The following is a 15,417-nucleotide window of genomic DNA, read 5'->3' on the forward strand; positions in this document are numbered from 1 at the left end:
CTGAAACTGTATATAATGAACAAAACTGCCTTATACAGAGTCAGACCATTGGTCTATATCAGTAATGGTGAACCTATGACATGCGTCAAAGGTGACATGCCCAAACGTTTTGGGTGACACACCTGCATTCACCTGAGTTTTTTTACTTGCATTTCATTTTTATAATTATTTGACATTTCTTTATAGAATGCATAGCACCACACATGATTGGACCATATTGTTTCTCGTTTATTTGGGGTGGGGTGGGATGACACGCCAGCGGACTCAAGTGAGGCATCTTCAGAATTTTTGACATGCTGAGCCCAAAAGGTTCGCCATCAATGGCCTATATGGTATGTCTTTTATTGGCACAGAACCACTATCTGTCATAGTCTTGCCATCATCAGATGAAGAATTGTGAGGCACCACTTCATATCTTTTCCCCACTCTGGGATTAGCCAGTTAATTTAGGGTGATCCAGTGCCCCACCACAACACAGGACAAATGACGAAGATGATGATGATCCAGCGCTGGTATGTGCTTCCTAAGAAGCAAGCATCATTGCATTCAATTGGGCTTACTCTAAGGTAAGTGTAAACAGGACTGCAGCCTCTGGCTGACTGCAGGAGAACATAGCTCACAACTCTTATCAATGAGTCCAGCAGAATGTTTCTTACAAATAGGGAAAGGCTTATGCAAAGGTAGAAAGAAATGGGCATTGGACAAAATAGGTTCAAATAATTGAGCTTAGGGGCCCCCTCCTGCACGTGAGGGAGTCCTTTAATGGGCTGTGCTGTTCTGGTGGTTGAATGTACTGCAGGAGCCACCATCCAACTGATTGGCAGGACTGGGTCCCCTCCCCATCACCTGGATACACTTCATGGGTAGGTTTTCTTTGTTTTGTTTTTTGTTCAAAATGTAGAAACACAAAACACTGTTTTGGTGTTTATCCAAACAAAACACAAAACACTGACACTGCATTTTGGTGTTTTAAGATATTTTCCAGAAATTAAAATAGATTATATTTTTAGTCAGAAAGAAATACTGTGGTTACATCTGCTGAAACTATATCATCTACCTAGTACATTATTAAGCGATTATAATTGCACCCTTAGGATAAAAACACATAGCACCACAATTTGCTATTTTAATCAATAAATTTTGTAAAAAATATCGCCAAAAAAACACACCCCTACTTATGGGGGCTCACACAACTACAGAGCTTTTTTTTAAATACAGAAAATGTAACACCTAGAAAAGGACAATTTATATCAGCAAAGGCCTGCTGAAAAGCACATGTTTTCGCTGGGCAGAAAACCTATAATAGGGTCAGTTGTATCTCACAGGGCAGGGAGTCCCATAGGGCAAGGACCCACCACAAAGAATGCCCTTTTCAGGGAAGGAAGCCCAGATGGGCTTCCCCCCCTTCCAGGAGAAGAATTAGTTGGAACCACTGGCATTCCTGAAGGGGGGCAAAATGCTAAGTTTTTCAGATATGCAAACTCCAGTGAAAAGCAACCCCTCCCCTCGCCTTCAGAGCCAGTCAAGGCTGTGAACAGTCGTGTAGCTAAGGGTATGCAGGGGGTAGCAATTGCCCCAGGCAACAAGCTTTAGAGGGGCAACAAGCTGATCTTGACACTAATGGACAAAATTGTAAAAACCTTGGTATGTACGAATAATACTATCATGTTATATATCATTGGAAAGGTAATTTAATTTTAAACTGCATTGAAATATCTGTATTCCATCAGAAGTTATAGCCAATTAACCAGAAAATGAAAACACAACTGCCTTATGGAATAAAAAGTAGACTTCTTTAACTCAAAGCTGACCAATGAGGCTGATTGTTCTAAGAGCCAATGAGCTGTTATTATGATACAGCATGGAATCAGTAAGGTGCTAATATGAATCAGCTCTCATTTCCATGAAATATAATACAGTGACCACTGCTAACTGGGTAAAGAGGCACTTTTCAAGTGGTGCTCCTCTTATATTTAGCAGGGGGAGAATAAACGTCCCTCTCCCCCCAAGCACAGTGTCTCTCACCAATAAGGGGCACACTTTTTATTTACCTAACTAATTAAATTTGAGTTTGTCATGGAGGGGAGGCTACAAAATCATCTTTGAACCCAGGTGGCAGATAGATGTTGGGCAGCCCAGTCCTGAGCTACCTGGAGCGCCCAGGCTCAGCGGAACCAAAACGGCTGCCACCGGATCCTGTGTGCCCTGGGCTACTGCGGGACTTTTGTCCCCTTCCCCCAGGTAAGGTAAGCAGCCCAGTAATGGGGCTACTCACTTTACCGCCGACCAAAAGGTTGACGGTAAGGTAAAGGTGCTCGTGTAGGTCATGGAGCCCTCCCCAAGCACCTTGGATCCTGCGGAGCAGAGCTCCGCGGACCCATCTCTCTCCTTCCCCCGGCACGCCTCCAGCCCAGGCCCCCATGTCACACCTCCGTGTCATGCCTCCCCCTGCCCTCTCTCCGCCCCCTGCCGGCCTCCCTCCTCTCCAGAACGCCTCCTCCCCACCCCACCCCTGCCACCATCCCCGCCCCCACCTACTGTGCCACAGCTCGGTGATCCAGGAGACCGCCGAGCTGCGGAAGCTGGGCAATTGCCCTGCGCTAGCCCTGCACTGTCCGGTGCTGGGCTAGCACAGGCGGGAGCCTGGTGGCACGAAGCCATGCCACCGAGCACAGGATTGGGCTCTGAGCTATGCCACTGGCTGGGGGGGAAGCAGCAGAACAAGTGGGTGGCAAGCTGCTGGGGGGAAGGAGGTGGGTTTCCCCCCAATGGATGAAAAGGATGATAACACAATAAAATCACAAAGCACCACTTTCTACACTTCTCATTTTTGTAAAAATATAACTAAAAAGAAACCTAAAATCTGGAAAACATTAAAACTATTTTATTTGGCTTTTATTTATTATTTTTAATGGGAGGTGCATGGGTAATGACTGCGGCTTCATCTGCTGACGCTATACCACCTATATAATTACTTACTACCTACTTTTAAAGCTATTACAATTTATAATGATAATGTAAATTTGGAATAAAATCACATAACACCACTGTCTGCAGTTCTGTCTTTGGAAAACACTTAAATCCATTAAAAAAATTAAACAATTTTCTCCCATCTCTACTTAATGGCGTTTTGTAAAACAAAGGGATACTCAAGTTACCTGTGAATCTCAGCAACAGAATGGCACAGGCTGCTACTGCTGAGTTAAAAGGCCCCAAACATGAGAAAATACACAGAAAATCTGTGGAAAGAAACAGGGGAACTTGAGGAAACACAGGGATTCATCACAGCAGGTTTTCCATTCACCTCAAGGGTACAGGCTGCCAATTCAAGGGAGGGGTCTGAAATATTTGGAGTTTGGGGAGCTGGCCCCTGCAAGTCCCTCTAATACAAATTTTATTTGTATTAATTATTTATACGATGCCATCAATTGTCATGGTGGTTTACAACAGAAGACAGGTCCCTGCCTTAAGGGACTCACAATGTATTTGAGATGGTGACTCAGGGGAGACAGACAGAGGAAGGGACAGGGAAGATGTGAAAGAACAGGATATTGTTCCTGCTAATTGGGTACCCCTGCTAATTGGGTAAGATGCACTTTTTCAAGTGGGTGCTCCTTTTTTTTTTTAGCAGGGGGAGAGTAACTGGCCCACCTCACCCAAGCAGTGTCTGTTCTAGTGGCTGTCTGCTGGTATTCATTTGAATCTTTTTAGATTGTGAGCCCTTTTGGGACAGGGAGCCATTTAGTTATTTGATTTTTCTCTGTAAACCGCTTTGTGAACTTTTAGTTGAAAAGTGGTATATAAATACTGTTAATAATAATGTTAATAATATTGTTTCATGTAGGCATATTTAGACTTGGGTTGTTGCCCTGCACATGCCCGATCTCATCTGATCTTGGAAGCTAAGCAGGGTCAGGCCTGGTTGTGATGTCCCTGATTTTGAGACAAATGCTGCCCATGCCGGTGCAATTGTATCTTTTTAGGGCTTCATTTCCAGAGCCCATTTCAGGTGTACTTCCCTGCTGAACACTGCTTTTGACAGGGCAAGAAAAGTGAACAGGTAACCAAGGCTAGTCTCTCTCCCACAGCAGTGCAACCCCCGAATACAACTCCTCCACTCCAGTTCATCTGAACTATTATCATGTATCATTGCAGAATGCAGTTAATGTGGCTGGACAAGGAGCACCCAGCCAGCCATCACTCCTAAAAATGAAGATCTGTAGAAGCCTTTCCTTGGTCTTTATCTGCACTATATATCTTTAACCACTAGGGAGCAGGAGCTCTTGCGTCAGTGGCAATATATAGCCACAGTTGTATAAATAATTCTTAACAGATATCTAATTCCAGTGTTAATGAATGACACTGAAATTAATTAAGACCAACAGATCTGAGGATAAAATGTAGTCACAAAATAAATATTACAGCTGTAAACTAGTATGAAAATGTCCACGGTAAGAGGAATTAATTCTCACTTACATGAGTGGTAGCAGATGAAGCCACACTCTTTGGACTTTCAGAAATTAGACTAAGCAAGTAGGGAGCATGAAGAAGAGCTCTGGGTTGAACTGAGGGAGAGACAAGGCTGGAAAAGGGGGTATATTTTCCCCCACTTTCTTTGCTTGGATCTATTTTAACCAGCTAACAGTGCAATTCTATGCACGTCTACTCAGAAGTAAGCCCCATTGTGTTCATTGGGATTTATTCCCAGGAAAGTAGTTTAGGATTGCAGCCTGAACCAGCACAAACTTGTTTGAATCAGTCTAATCCAGCTTGGGTCAGATGAACGAATCTGGTTTAAAGCCAAGGGAGACAGTTATGTTAAATGACTACTTTGTCCCTTGCTTGCTTGGGATGTGGGGGAGAAGTTTTAAAATCAATTGAGGAGCTAATCTGAATTGGGGCAGTGACTGTATGGAGGGAAGCTTTAACTCTTTCCTCCATTGCAGTCCTGATCCAGATGTGGGTCCTCCCCACTGCTGCCATTGGGAGAGAAGCTCCTGTTGACATCAAGGCACCTTGCCACAGCAGAAGGTGCTGTTCAGTTAGTACTGGATTTGGTCAGTCCCTAAGCCATATAAAACTTGAAGGCCCAGTGGTGAAAAAGAGTTACACCAAAATTTGCTGCACAAGCTATTTTAAAAAGATCTACATCAGTGGTTCCCAAACTGCGGGTCCATGGCCCACCTGTGGGTCATTATCCAATTTTTGGTAGGTTGCAAAACTAACAAGGCAGATTAGGCTAGGTGCATCAAGGGTTAAACAACCTGCTGCTTGGGAGCACTGCTGCCCAATCACCATTATAGCCGCAGAGGCTTGAGTGGCTGGTAAAGTGAAACATTTTTTTAGTTGCGTCCTAATGCTACAAAGTTTGAGAACCACTGGTCTATGTTATATATTTGTAATATCTTAAAGGGGAAAAACACACACACATTCAGCACACATAAAATGTTTAAAGTCCCCCCCCCCCCCAGAAATTCTCATTTTTTTTTAGATCCCTGCAGATTGCAAGGCCCTAAACTGTAGCTTGTTTCGCTTACGCCTAAATTCGGCACTGTGTTTAGTGCAGTCAAAACATGTCATGAGGGAAGACGTAGGTTAAGCTCCTTGATTCCTCAGGGTCTATGATACATCCCTACTAAGCCTATGGGATAACATACCTCCAGGGATGTGCGGGAGCCACTTCCTTGCATCTCAAGTTGAATTCCGAGTCTCTGCCCTGCTTGACTCAAGTCGCAAATGCATCATAATGGGGGCCTTCATGACTTGTCCAGAGCCCTTTTTAGAGTCACTCTGACTCAGAGTCTTCCAAAAGTGGATCAGCCCGTGAGTCGGTCGTGGCTCCGTGGGAAAAAAAGGGGTGCTAGTGGGGGATGCATGTCGGAATTCTCATTTAACACTCCCCGGATGTTCCCATCCCATCTGCAGTCAGCAGTGTCTGTGCGTGGTCCTTCACTTCAACCAACCAACACCAGCATTTTCATTTAACTGATGTCAACAAAATCTGTGCTGTGTAATTCAAGTGAGTGTGCAGCAGTGCAGACAAAACGATTGGTTCCATACAAACCCAGCGATGACCTGCCCCCGTTCACATGTGCAGGTTCTTGCTGAACCCAACAGCGCCTCCTGCGCATTGCTATCACTGCCCAGAATGGCTCTGATGGTGAGTGGGAGGGGGCGCTGACATAGCGTGTTGTGGCACCTGTAGTATTTATCATTTCCCACCTTCTAGCTATGCTACTGCCCTTCAAAAACTTCAGTGGGAACTAAATATAATTGCTTAGGTGTTGACTGACACAATTCATTCATGTTTCCCCATTGCTATCTGAGCTGGATTCATTACCAGTTTGCTTCAAAGTACACTGCTGGTTATGATCTCTAAGCCAGTTCTACCCAAGGTTGTATATACAACAGGGATCAAATGTCTACACCTGTGGGCTGGCAAAAATGGGCTTTAAAGCTGCACATGGCTTGATGCCAAGATACCTGAAACACCACCTTCTTCGATATGAATTTATTCATACATTAAGACCAGGGAGAAAGGCTCTCCAGTGTGTCCACCACCCTCTGGGGCTTGATTGGCAGTGAGATACCAGAGGGTCTTGTCAGTGGTGGCCCCCAAAATGTGAAACATCCAGTGTGACGGTCTCTCTCCTTGCTGGTGTTCTGCCAGGGGCTGAAGCGCGGGCTCTTTAAAAGGCAAATTATTTGCCAACTTGCTCTTTTGTCTCATAATTTTTTGTTTCCTGCTGTCTTTTTACAGTATTTTTGTATTATTCCTGTTTTAATAGATCACACTTTTGTTTGGTATTGTAAGCCACTCTAAGGTTGCAAGGCTATTGACACTTGCCTGGGAGTATGCCCCATTGACTATGATGGGGTTTACTTCTGAGTGGACACTCATAGGCTTGGGTTCTGAGACCCGGGGAGGAATAAACCAAGGTAGAAACGCTTTATTTATATTATTATCAGTAATAGTAGGAGCAAATAATAATTTTTGAATGGTGGCTGGTGGCCAGTGGCTGAAGGAGAGGAAATGGTTGCCTGGTCACTGAAACACCAGTGTGATGATGAGCATTTCTGCAGTTTTCTTGACTATCTGCTTTTTTTTGGTCTTTCCTGTTTGATCTTCTGGCTGAAACAGCTCTGTGTGCCTTTTCTTCAGCCAAGGAGAGCTCAGCCCAGAGCCAGAAGCATCCTCGCACGAGAGAGCGCTCTGGGGCTTCGGGATTCCCAGGGGCTGACCTGCCCAGGCGGCTGCAACACGCGGATGCGGCCAGGAGAGGGCGCCCAAGACGCAGCACTTGGCTCGGCAAGAGGCGGGGGATGCCCGGGCTCAGCCCCTTGGCTCGCGCTCTCCCTTCTGCCTGCGCTGGCTTGCAGCTTCCTTCGCCCTCCTCCTCCAGGGCGGAGCAAGGCTGGAGGCGGCCACGACTGGGTTCCCCCTCGCCCTGCCGCTCCCCGCTTTTTCTGCAACCTCTTCTCCTCCAGCCAGGTAAGTGTCATCAGTGGGGTGAGGCATCCCCCCCTTGGAGGGGGGAAGGTGACCCTGGCAGGGAAGGCAGCAGTCCTGGCCTCTCCACCCTGGTGTCACCCCCACTCTCTTGCGGCTCCTGAAGCCCAGAAGCGACCCCCTTGCTCTTCCTTCCCTCGCGGGGCTCTTACTCCGAAGGAGCCTGATTGCACACCCCCAAGTGCCCTGCAAGCGCGCTGTGCGACCCCCTGGCTCCAAAGGACGCTCCAAAGGGAGGCCAGCGTTAGATGTACACGCACGTAACCCTTGACAGTAAGCAAAACCCCATGGATCGAACAGTGGGGCTTACTCCCGAGTAAGCGATCGGGCTGTCAGAAGTGCCTTTCCGGTTGCAGATCCCTGCAGCCCAGCAAGTTGACCAAGCAAGTCTCACTGATGTCCAATGGAGATGACTCAGAGTCCCTTATAGGCCTTCACGGTGTCTTTCCAAGGACTGCAGGGCAAGTCCTTTAAACTGGGGGGAGTGAGGGGCTTTGGGAAAGGGACATCTCCCCCACCCCCAAAAAAACCATTCAGGCTGCAATCCTGCCCACATTTTCCTGGGAGTAAGCCCTATTCACTATAATGGGACTTACTTCTGAGAATACTGGCATAGGATTGGCTCTGAGTTTATTTTGTATAGAAGGATTTATGTCCCCTCTGAACAGACTTGCAGCCTGGGCTTATGTCAATAGGAGATCAGTTGCATGGGTTTTCATGTCAGTTACTTCTGAGGAAATATGCTTAGGTTTTCAGCCTGACTGGTTAGTAAGATACATGGGGTTTGGTGGAATTTGGACCTCTGGCCAAGATTGCTGGTTTGCTGGAGATTTCCCCTTTAATAGGTTTATTATTATTATTATTATTATTATTATTATTATTATTATTATTATTATTATTATTGGGGCCTGGAAAGATCTGGCATAAAGATTTGGTGCTTGTTTTGCTTTTGTTCAACACTCTCTTGCTGTCTGCATGTCTTAATTTTTTTCCATTTTAGATTTCCTCTCTTTTCTGCCCTCTCCTGCTTACCCTCTTGGTCAACAGGAGCAAAGTTCAGTCTTTGCTTTCATAAGCAAACACTTCTCACTCCCCCCCCCCACCCTTCTCTTAAAGTTGCACAGAGGCAATTTGAAGGTCCTCTTGTGTGAACTTGTATCCCCCAACAACAAAAGTGATACAGGCTTTCTCTAGCCAAGCTGTTACATTTCTAGGCTCTCCTGAGTTTTCTCCTTGCAGTGTGTTTGCCAGGGGGAGGAATCAGAAGGGAGGCCCCTTTGTGGGAGGGCCGGTCACATGAGATCTTTCCCTGTGCCTGTCAGTGTTAACAGAGATCAGGAGTCAAACTGCACAGTTTCTTTGAGATTTTGTAGTTTGTTGCAGCTCAGAAGTTCCTCTGCCAAGAGAAACTTAACAGTTCTCTTTCCTCTCCCTGTTGACTCGAATTTTATGGCACGCCAGTTGAACTGCAAGGCAACTGATCTGATTCCAGCTTGAGTTGCCCTTGAGTGTGCACACAGGAAATCCCAGGATTTCAACAAGGTAGTGTATGTGAAGTGCTTAGAATACTGCAAAGTACTGTAGACTTGCTTATTATTATTATGTATACAGAGCAAAGGTTTTTAGCACTTCAAGCCTGCGTGTTTCATAATGCTTTTTCAACACGGCTGTATGAATTTATTATTATTATTATTATTATTATTATTATTATTATTATTATTATTATTGTCTCCCCCTCCAATTTTCACAACAGCCCCGTGAGGTAGGTGAAGTTGAGAAAGAATGACTGACTCAAGGTCAGCCAGTGAGCTTTGTGACTAAGTGTGGCTTGAGCCTAAATGTGTTTGGAAATGGTACTAGAAATATTTTCACACATGACAGGAAAAAAATAGCAAGTGTGGATTGACCTGAAGGAGGGCATTGACTATGGAATTATTTGACATCTCCATCAAGTTAATCACAACTCTGAATAAGGTCTTTAGATTTTTTTAACCCATGAGACACTACGGTAGATTTCTTTTTAGTTTGTAACTATTGAAAAGTCAGGAGGAAGATGGAGAAGAAGAAGGAGATGGAGGATATGTGGCAGGAATCGAGGTGGGGGCAGTGTGCATCAGCCTTTCTGCTTTTCCTACTATTTTCCTCTTTTTGTGGGGAGGGGGGTCATCTGTTAATTTTCCAGTGGAATTTAGAGTGCTGTTTTTCTGGACTGCTGGTATATTGCACCTGTTGAGTTGCCATTTAGTTATCTTTTAACTTGCCAGATTGTTCTGGAAAGTTGTATCTATGGTTGACCTATCTGAGAATTGAATTGTGCATTTCAGGCAGATTTGTTTTTCTCTATTTGCTCATGACTTTATATGGCAGAGAGATATATTGCTAAAGTAGGTCACTCCATCCTTTGATAGCCAGGTATCAACCTGCCTTGACGCTCCAGTGAATGATTCTCAAGCGAACATGTTTACTCATTTGTATATGTCAGAGTTCCATGCAGTGAAGCAATATCTAGCAAACAGAGGAATTGTGCAGTGAAGAAAGTCAAAGATCAATATCTCCCTCCCTCAAAGCCTGTACTTTTACTGCTCCAGATCATTGGAGCCAGATCTACTGTTTGTTCTTCATCAGTTTTGCAATACTGTTTAGGTACCAGATTATTTGAACCTTGAAAAGGGAGCAGGGAACCAGCAAGGGCCAGTCCAATCCTACCTAAGTTCCCCCCAGTGACACTGCGGGCTATGCTACATCCCACAGGGGAATTTAGCAGGTAGGAGGTCTTGGGGTAAGGAGACATTTGTCCCCTAGCCCTGGGGAAAGCCCCAGCCACCACTGTAGGTCAACTTGGATCTGCACCAGTTATATAACTGGTGCAAGTCTGTGTTGATCTGTATTGGCAGATCAGTCCCAAGTAGGGAGATAGGATACGGCTCCTGGAATGTACACTGTCACAAAGTGCTTTATGGCACTTTTTGTGCCAGCTTGCACCGGTGGAGCACATGCTCTGCTGAAGTTAAGGTAGGATAGGTATGGGTGTAAGTGTGTAGTTTTGAAGGTAATACAGGAAAGGAAAAGTGAGAAAGAAGTAAGTAGAAAAGGAAACTTAAGAGATAATCTAATAGCTAAAAAAAACCCTGGATTTGTAAATTTAATTAAAATAAAGATGGCCTTAGTTATTTGATTTTCTCTGTAAACCTCTTTGTGAGCTTTTTAGTTGAAAAGAGGTATATAAATACCATTAATAACAGGAAATAAGTGTGCTGGGATTTTAGAATACAAACCGACAAGCATCTGCCACACAACACACCAGACACAACCATCAACGACAAAAAGGATAAGAAAGTCTGAATAGTAGACATTGCAGTTCCTGATGATAGTAGAATAGCAGAAAAGAACTGGAGAAAATCACCAAGTATAAAGACTTACAAACAGAAATTGAAAGACTATGGCACAAGAAAGCAAGAGTAAAACCAATAGTCATAGGGGTTTTGGGTGCTATCCCAAAACACCTGGAAAAGCACTTGAACACCATCAGGATAAACACAAGCACCATCAGTCAATTACAAAGGGCCGCCTTACTAGGGGCAGCACATATACTACAGCGATATTTGTAACACAACAATTAAAAACAAAAAAAATAGCTGCCTATCCTAGGCCCTTGGGAAGGACTCAATAGGTGGATGTGTACAAAATCCAGTCCAAAACAACACGACTGTGTGAAAATTGGATAATAATCATTCTGCAGTTGCCCATTACAACCAGGGGCTTCGTACAGACTATTCAGAGCTATCAGTGTATGGTTTTTCAGGTCTTATCCTGTACATTGCCCTTGTATCTTTTCAGTATATCTTTTCAGTATAAATTCATGGAATAAACACACACAAATAAGAATTGCCAGAGCTCTGTATATGATGAAAAAGCATGAGATGAGGTACTGAATGAAGACATTAGCCTTCTGAGAATCCCAATTTTGAATTTTTTAATTATATAAAAAACATTTTCTAGAAGGGCTGCAGTGTTTGTTTATCCCTCTGAGAGTTAGTCCTGGCAATGCAGTACCAACAGAGCTCCCATCTCTCCCCCCACCCAGTTCCTCATACTTGCATGTCCCAGCTTGAGAATAGTGTTGGAACGATTGTTAGAACCTCATCTTGCACTCTGTGAATGGAAGGGCATTTTCTATGAATGGAAGGAACTTCCATTCATGGAATACAAGGTTAGGATCCAACCCCAAGGGCCATATGAGTATGCGGAAATCTAGTACCTTCCCCATTCCAGAGTGTGCGTGCTTCCCTGATTCAGAGATACAGATGCTGGCTGTTAGCGGAAGTGCATAGCATTGAAAGCAGTCGAGGAGGGAGGTGAACCTCTGTCGAATGGCACAAGCATCACTGCAGAAGCCTGCTTATAGGAAAGTGGCAAGGTTGGGTCCTGACTGAGTTATGTCAAGCTGCATATCGCACTGCTTGCTTTAGCCTAACTCAGAATACATCAAAGGCAGAAGTGGGCAATTCACAACTCCCTTCACATTTGTGCAGGGCACAAGCCCTGAGGCACCAGGTTTTCTTTCTGGAACTGGGTCTTTCATGATGTTCTCATGTTTGATGTTTCAAAAAAGGGTGCTCTTCTTACAGCCTCCCTAGATAATAGACCCCTTTCACTTGATTCAGTGCAGTTCAGTTTCAACCTGAGAAAGGGAAGTTATGAGCTTGTGGACCATGAAACCCATTGATCTGACACCTCTGCCCTAAACCTTTCCACTGCTTTATCTTCTTGCCTATTGGATCATCAGGGGGTCTTTGTTAGTGTCTCTCAGTATGTGCTAGTCCAATCATTTATTATCTGGTTGTTAAAAAGGCCTTGAAATTCGTTCCCATTCTTTTTCTTTCTTCTTTGCATGGGACTCATGAAACACAATGTCTAATATAGTTTTTATTCAGTATTTCAGTTGGCAGAGAAGGTACATAATTTTGTGTTAATTTTACAGTCTAGGCCAGTGGTTCCCAAACTTTTTAGTTCTGGAACCCACTTTTTAAAATGACACTCTATCGGGACCCACCTAGTTTTACAAGACTAAAAAAAGAGTTTTACAAGCCACTCAAACCTTTATTTTTAACCTTTTTACTATGTTGGGGGTAGGGGGACACACTGCCTTCTGGGGAGTTTGTTGAGCTCCATGGTCATCGGATTGGAACCATTCTGGTGGTTTTGTGTTCTCCCTCAGCCTGCCTTTAGAAGTGGACTGAGGCTCACTTGCCTACTCATGAGTAAACATGCATGTGCCGCTCCACTCCAGTTTCCATAGGGTCCAATACATTTTCTTTGTCAGCTATCAGCTTGCCCGTTTCACTGCCCACCAAAAATCAGGATCCCCAGTTTTGAGATCCACTGGTCTAGGACATGCATGCATCGGTTTCCCAGCTTTCTGTTTGGTGGCTGTTTGGTACATCCCACTGCTATGTAGAAATATTTGTGAGTGGGGTGGGCTGGTTTTAATGACCTTTCCCTCGTATTGATCAACCACATTTCCTTGTCTGGCAAAGGGTTTGCCTTGCTACTCCCAGGCCAGTGGTTCCCAAAATGTGGGTTACAACCAGATTTTTGGTGGGTTGCGAAACTGACAAGCTGATAGCTGACAAGGAAAATAGGTCAGGTAGGTCAAGGGAGTTGTCAGTCAAAAATGTTTGTGAACCACTGGATTCAGCTATAAACCTTATTTTCTTAAAATCTCATTTTTCAACATTTGCTTTGTAATAATGGGAAGCGGGTTGACCCCTCCTCCCAAAGGTTCATACTAGTAATTATACCAATTGAAGATAATGTCTCTAATGATGATAGCCAGAGTCACCGTGCATTAGCCAAACAGCCCAGTCCTAATGATCTGATGTGCTGGCGAAGTGAACAGTGTCACAAAAGTGCCATAAAGCACTTTGCAACAGGGCTTCTAGCCAATGCACTGATGGGAAGGCCTGAGCCTTACTGTGCATGCAGGCACTTGCAAGGACTCCCCCCACAGCAGGTAAGTCTGGCATGGGGGAGAAGGGCAGAGAGAGGGTGGAACAGGGTGGAGGGAAGGTGGATTTGGATTTGCACCTGTGATTTCGCTGGTGCAGGTCTGAATAGACCCATAGCGGATGCTGGGGCTTACCCTGGGGCAAGGACACAGGGTACAAATGACCTCCAGCAGCTGAAATTCCCCTGTGGAATGCAGTGGAGCTCACACCCGCGCCATTGCATTGCTGTGTGAGAATTGAGTTTGGATTGTGCTGTTAAGTAGTCACAGTGTGCTGCATGGATTAAATCAGCACATGGATTATTCCACTTCTGTGGTTGTTGAAATGTCTAGAATTGAAGGTCTGTAGAGTCTTCCCCAGGGAATCTAGTTCAAATAACTTGCTTTGAAGCAGAATATTTTTACCATTGAGCATCCCCCAAGGGAATGATCTGTTAGAATGACAGAGTCAACTGGAAACCAGATGTACATTGTGCCACAGGCAGGGAGCAAAAGGGTCTAAATCAGGGGTGTCAAACTCGTTTCATGCAGAGGGCCAAAGAGCATTCCTGATGCCTGCTGAGGGCCAGAAATGACATTATTAAACAGGAAGTGATATCATTAAACAGATCATGACCAGAAATAAGCACTTTGTTCTCACTTAAAAACTCATTAATTGCAAATGACAGAAGAGAAAATATGCGGATCTTGATCATATTTTTAAGATATGGGAGCAGGGTGACCAGATACAATGGAGATCAGAGTGCCTATATCCTTAACCTTTGTACAGAAGAGGGACTGTTGGCAGGTGCATCTTTTAAAACTCTTCCATGATGAGCTGCACCTGCCAGCATTTCCTCTTCTATGCAATGGTTAAATGTATAGGCACTCTGTCCTCCACTGTATCTGGTCACCCTGTATGGGAAAGCCCAATCTCCCATATCTGTAGTCAGCCCTTTCAGCAGTGGCATAACTCAGCAGCTGATAGCAGCTGATGGTGGAGCTGGGAGAACCTGAGGGCCAGATAAAGAGCTCCTCAGGACAGCATCTGTCCCACGGGCCTTATGTTTGACACACCTGGTCTAAGGTATAGCGATCTGAATAAGTACCCACAGGGACACTAATGATACCAGGATGATGTGAGCAAATATGCTGCATTGCAAGGGGAGATGAGAATTCAGACGACATTCACTATTCCATCTTTAAGTCAAGCTTCCTACCTCAGCTTCAGACCAGCAAAGCTAATGTTGTGTCCCAAACTGAAAGGGAAAAGAGTTGTATAGGTGAGCTCAGAGCTGCCTTTTCTGTCCCTGAATAAGAAAGGTCTGTTTACATGCCCAGATAGAAGGCATTGCCTGACTGTTTCTTCACTAGATCATGTGCATTTGTAAAGCAGCTCTTTCCCTGACTGCTCTTTCAATGCCGCTTCTGAAGCCAAGTCACTGAATGACACCCATTTACTGCAAAGCCAACAGTGTATGTGGAAGGGGTATCTGCGATGTAAATAGTCCATTTGTTTAGAATAGGGTCGGTATCATGGGAATAATGATGCCTTTTGATTATTCATTCAGCTCGGGCTATCATGGTACTGTAGCCCCTCTCTTCTTAGAGATGGGGAGATGTATGGAATTGATTTCTGTGCAATACATGTATGGTGCAGAACCTTGAGACGTAGTCAGTAGAATTCATTCCCCTTCCAGGGTGGCAACAAGATTCCAGTGGATCTTTATAGAGCTGGATTGTACCTTTTGTAAAAGACAAAGTGATGTGTTGTGAAACCATACTGTCGGCAATGAACTTTGCTCCAGATATCCTTATCTTTGGCTCCCTGACGTTTACACTTGGTGGAATAGAACTCTCCTTCGAGGCTGCTGCCTTGAGGCAGAGACATAATTAAATTTATTTTTCATGTCTGAGATGT

At 44.6% G+C, this 15,417-nt stretch overlaps 1 protein-coding gene across 2 annotated transcripts in view; it reads left to right on the top strand.

Annotated features, from left to right (window-relative positions):
* The first annotated feature begins 7,373 nt into the window (after positions 1-7,373).
* The window catches only part of ACO1 (aconitase 1), a 55,583-nt gene continuing 47,539 nt past the window's right edge, over positions 7,374-15,417 (top strand). Inside the window, exons 1-2 of one of the 2 annotated variants that reach the window (XM_066613280.1) lie at positions 7,374-7,492; positions 8,972-9,052. The gene's annotated coding sequence lies outside the window, so the exon portion shown is untranslated. The remainder of the gene's footprint in view (positions 7,493-8,971; positions 9,053-15,417) is intronic. The other variant, XM_066613278.1, reaches the window with a different exon arrangement.

Source organism: Tiliqua scincoides, chromosome 2 (assembly GCF_035046505.1).
Source record: "Tiliqua scincoides isolate rTilSci1 chromosome 2, rTilSci1.hap2, whole genome shotgun sequence".
Lineage (NCBI taxonomy): Eukaryota > Metazoa > Chordata > Lepidosauria > Squamata > Scincidae > Tiliqua > Tiliqua scincoides.